The sequence below is a fragment of the Delphinapterus leucas genome, chromosome 10 (genome assembly GCF_059928025.1).
Source record: "Delphinapterus leucas isolate spDelLeu-1000000601 "Yukka" chromosome 10, BTC_Dleu_Yukka2, whole genome shotgun sequence".
NCBI classification, from domain to species: Eukaryota; Metazoa; Chordata; class Mammalia; order Artiodactyla; family Monodontidae; genus Delphinapterus; species Delphinapterus leucas.
The window spans coordinates 56,249,744-56,255,224 of NC_143138.1; the positions used below are offsets into that span (position 1 = coordinate 56,249,744).

General features: G+C 41.3%; 1 pseudogene; it reads right to left on the reverse strand.

Moving 5' to 3' along the window:
* Window positions 1-1,984: 1,984 nt before the first annotated feature.
* Window positions 1,985-4,981, reverse strand: LOC111164277 (transportin-1 pseudogene; annotated as a pseudogene).
* Window positions 4,982-5,481: the final 500 nt, after the last annotated feature.

The window sequence follows — 5,481 nt, forward strand, 5'->3', positions numbered from 1 at the left end:
CTGAGCAGGTCCCTGTGGGCCCTTTCCAGACACAAAAGTCCCCTGGGTCCCCTGTTTCTTGTTTGCAGAAAAAGGCTTTAGTCTCCTAGGCTTTTCCTGAGTTCCAAAGCGGACTCAAGCAGTTACTAATTAGGGACGTGAGGGAATGCAGAAACAAAGGAAAAGCCGTCAAGCAAGAAAAGTAAGGATAGCTTAAACAATAGTTCAATGATAAAACAGAGCCCGGGTTCCTCCTCAAGGAATATACATAACAATCTGACGCATATCTGTTTTGTTTTTTTTAACTTAACAATGATTTATTCACAGGAATACATGTAAGTAGAGAAAAATAACAGAAAAGCTAAACAAATGAAATGAAGAGGATCCAAACCAACTTTCACTCTGTAGCTTTTTACTTGCACCCTGTGTGCATATATCTAGGGCACAGAGGGCCACCAACATGTGCCAGTACAGTGTAGGAACCCTGCCTTACATCCATTAACTTAAACATATCTTTAAGATCCTGCTTTGAACAAAAATAGAAAGCTTAGAAGGCAATATGTTGAGTGGGAATAAACACTGAAATATAGCAATCATGTCTTCAACTTCTACAATTGTGTTTATGTGCCAACTAACATTTATGCAGCCTCTTACAGATCCTTTACCATGTAATTTAAGTTTTAGAAGTTTTGATAAAATCACTAGTAGTATATAGCCATGCAGAAAGCACATCACACTGACAGCACAGAGGCAAAGATGTTGCACAGGCATATCGGCTTTCCACATTGTGCAGGTCACACACAATACAATATCAATCTTATTCCTAACAGATCCTAAAAAGATATTTCAAGGCCTAGCTGTAAACCACAGTACTTTATATCTGTATTCTTAATAAAAATAAAATCCACAAATCTTAAAAAGGAATTTTAACTGCAGGGCTATATTGAATCGGTAAACTGCAACACAAACTGGCGCAACAGAGGTAACTGAATACCAATCTCACTCTATGTGATGCAAGCATGCTACTTTCCCACTAATTAAAGTACTTTCAATCCCTATGAGCCAGAATGCATGCCTGAACCTTAAACTGCACTTTAAAAATGACTTCTTGGTTATAAAGCAGAAACTAACACACCATTGTAAAGCAATTATACTCCAATAAAGATGTAAAAAAAAAAATTTGTTTTAATAAAAGGTTAAAGGCACAGTGAAACAATGAAAAAAAAAATGACCTCTTGGCCGAGAAATTAAATCTAATGAAGTACAACCATCAAATTATATCCACTACATTAATGTCTTAATGCAAAGTCAAGATGTCAATCTTTAGTTTGATATGTCCAACCCCATTTATTCCTCCCTCCCTGCCCATCCCACAGAGGTAAAAGGAGTGACTCATTTGGCATTTCACAGGGTGCTTCATTGTTTAAATTTGTTTTGTTTTATTTCCAACGTTTTGGGGTACCTTAAATCGCAACTTCCAAGAACCTGCTTCTACTATGGGTAGGCGAGCTGATTTTAACTCTTATTAGCTTTCATTTGTGTAGTTCTTCATCAGTATGCAAGAACAAGTCCCCATCATGTGGGAAATTTTATAAAAACCTTTAAATTAAAAAAAAAAAACTTTACTGTTTTCTAATCCCCATTCTTAGGTTTCCTTTATTGTGCTATAGAATTTTTCGTCTTTCTCATCCCTATGCATCATTTATATGGTTCTTGTTTTGGTACAATTCCCCATAATATTCCAGAATGTATTGTTTTGTGAGTAGATTGAATAACTTTTTCTTTTTTTTTTTTTGCCTCTTCACATCTAGTGCAGCGTTGTAATTGGAGACAGATTTCCACCCACAAAGGCTCCAGATGTTAAAACGTTTCCCAACAGCGACCTAATACAGTGACGGCAACAGCTCCCTCCAGCCCCTCCCAGTAGGGCTGGGACTGTACTGTATTCCTTGCTGGTTTACCCTTCCTCCCTGTAAAGGGTAACATCTTCCCTGGGTGCAGAGGCTCCCTCATAGTCTCCAAGACTGAAGAACCCCTAATTATGGGACTGTAGCATAAATGTATGAGATTAAACACCATAAAAAGCTGCAAGACGCTCTTTTAAGGGAAGTGGAAACTGGTCAGAGAAATGCCTCCAATTTTCATCCCCAACTTGATTTTTAAATTCATGAAGGATCTTACAGAACACGTCTCGCAGATCATCTTTTGGATTAATCCATGATGCAACAGCATCACAAAAAAATATAAAATCTTGGATTACTCCACTGGGATTCACACTGATCATGGTACAAATCCCACAGAATGCTGAATCCTTTTCCTCATTGTTCCTTATGTTTCTCAGAGAGGCACACCAGGGTCTTATAAACTGCTGTAGCATGGGAGCCACCTCTTGAGGACAAACGTAACCAAGACGACCAATTGTTATTGCTGTATTCTCTAACAACGTCTTTGGTGTGTTGGGTCTGGTGCAAAACTGGTGCAGCACCATAGGAATATAAGGCTGCATCTCTATGCCCATTTGAATGGAGATTGCTCCAGTTGCCCTTGTGGCATTATTGCAGACTGAAATGAACTCTGGATTTAGGTAGGTTCCCAATATTGGCATGAAATCAGTTCTACAAGGCTTAACATGCTGGAAGCAAGCTTTTATCAGGTCACCTAACAGGGCGAAGGAATTCTGTCTAACCTCTGGCATTTTATCCTGCATGCACTGATACATTAGTGTTAGAATGTTACTTCAGGCTACTAGCTGTTCAATGTTGCCTCCAAGTCCTTCAGCCAGGCCACTGAGTAAATCAAGAGCCACTATCATAAAATCTTTTTCTGGAGCCTCATACTGATCTCGTTGAGCACTGTTCAGCATTGCTTGTGCAAGAGTCTTCTGTACTAGGTTTACACAACGCTGATACACAGGTTCACAGTATGGAAGGAAGCCAGACTGCAGGGCTGTGGCAACTGAAGATAGGCACTCAAGTAAAAGGAAGAGATCTTCATCTTCATCCTTTAACATATTCCATTTCTGGATCAGTGGAGGCATTAGCATCTGAATATATTCAGGTTTGTTTAAGTGATGTCCTACTGAATCTGCTAATGTTCCTATGGCATCATAAAGAATGAGCAGGTTTTTATGCTGGTATTTACTAAAGGCAAAGACCAAGGTATCAAGTATATAAGCAAGGTGAGGAACAAGTTCTGTACAAGCCTCCTCTTCCAGGGTAGCAAAGGCACTGCAGGCAGCTTCTTGTACTCTCTTGTTGCTATCCAGGACACGTTTTAGCAGTTCTGTCATTAATGGCTTCAGGTACGTGTCTGAGGGCTGGCTGACTACCCCGTGTGCATAGTGGCTAAGAGTCCAGCACGTTATGAAACGCACAAGAGCCTTTTTATCAGAGAGGCACTGAATAAGGTGAGGAATGAGCTCAGGTCGGTATGGAATCATGCCCAGCATGCAACCTTCAGCAATTGCTCCTAAAACCAAGATGCCTGATTCTTTAACAACCCATTCATGATGAAAAAGTAATTCTTTCAGAAGGGGCAAAATACGTGGCAAAAGCTCATCACGATACACATTTGCAAGAACATCTAGGGCAGCCGCGGAACATTTTCTTAGATTCCAGTCAGGAATTATATCATCATCATCACCTTCCTCTTCAATTCCATCTTCGTCATGCTGCTGAGCCACTGTCCTTGACCGATGAAAACGTGGCCCTGCATCCTGTTCACTATCAGGAATTGTCTCATCTTCTTCAACATCACCCTTAAGTGGGATAATATCTATATCTGAGTACTTCATGCCATTCACTAACACAGGAATCAACTTAGGAAGATGCCTTATGAGTACATCTTTGCATATTGGTTGCTCAGCCAAAGTAAGCCAAAATTCGCAGGCTTCTAAAGCCACATTTTCACCTTGATCTTGGGGCCTCTGTAGCATGTACTCAACTATATTATGCATGTGAGGAGGCAGGCGATCCATTCGAACTTCAAGCAACATCACAAGTGCCTGGCACACATTTTTCTGTACCTCTGGCTCTTCATCACCAGCCAATGCAAAGAGATTCTCAATAAAGGAATCAAAGTGCAACATCACAGCTTGAGTTCCACTGATGATAAACTGATTGACACATGCAACAACATGAGGCCTTATTTTTGGACTACTGTGCTTGAAGAACTGTAAAAATTTAGGAATCATGATGTTGAGAGGAAGATCTAAAACATCACTATCTAAAATCTCAGAAGAATCTTCACAAATCTTCTGAAGGGCACCAAATGCTCCCTCACAAGTGTTGTAATCTTCATAATCCAACAGGCTACAGAGTTTTGGTAGGAGGTCAGGCCAATTCTGCAGTTCTCCCTTGGAGGCTATAGTTGTAATCAAAATGCCTACAGTAGCTCTAATCAGAGGAGAGGAGTCACCAATATTGTTTAAACATTCACTCTTAATAAAGTCTGTTACACCATTTGGGAAATACTGAAAGTGAGCTTTCACGTTATTCTTCAATATGAGACCACGCAATGATCTTGTGGGTTCATCTTCAGATTTTAATTTTGTAAGAACAAAAATCAGGTAGTTGTTAAAGTCTGGATATTGATTGAGTTGTTCCAGTTTCTAGAATGGTTCTCTGGATGGTGGTGCAGGATCTGCTGAAGCCCTTGGTCGTCAGGTTTCCACTCATACTCCATCTTGGTTTGCTGCCTGGGGCGCCCTGAAGGAAGTCTGGGATGGTGAAACCCAGGGAACTGATCCTAGCAGCTGGGCCGCTAACGTCTGCTGCTGCTGCCGCCATGGCCACTGAGCGCAAGGAACCGACGCATATCTTTAAATTGTTCTGCAGAAACTGAGACCAACTACCCAGATGGAGGATGGTGACTACATGCTGACCTCAAGCAAGTAGACCCCAGATGGGTTGGAACCAGGAGGTTGATGATTAAGATTCCTGAAACATCACCCTGTTACCTTACCACCAACTAATCAGAAGAAAGTCCACGAGCTGCAACCCTCATCCCAAATGTTGCCTTTGAAAACCCTTCCCTAAAAGCCATGGAGGTGTTCAGGTCTTTTGATCATGAGCTGCCCATTCTCCTTGTGTGGTGTCCTGCAATAAACACTGTACTTTCCTTCATCACAATCTGGTGTCAGTAGATTGTCTTTGCTGCGTGGTGGGTGAGCAGACCCTAGTTTGGTTCAGTAACAAAGGGAGGCTAGAAAATCTATTCTTTATTCTAGGTTGCAGTGTGGTCAGCTTAAAATTGGGGTCTGTTACTAGGTCAGAAAGGGAGAATAGGAGTAGGTAACCAGCATTTTCTTCCAGTGTTCAAGAAGATGTATCATGTTTAGGGACTTCCCTGGCAGTCCAGTGGTTAAGACTCCACACTTCCACAGCAGGGGGCATGGGTTCGATCCCTGGTCAGGGAACTAAGAATCCACACGCTGCACGGCACGCTGTGGCCAAAAAAAAAAAAAAAAAAGATGTATCACGTTTATCCCTCACTGCTGGGAGG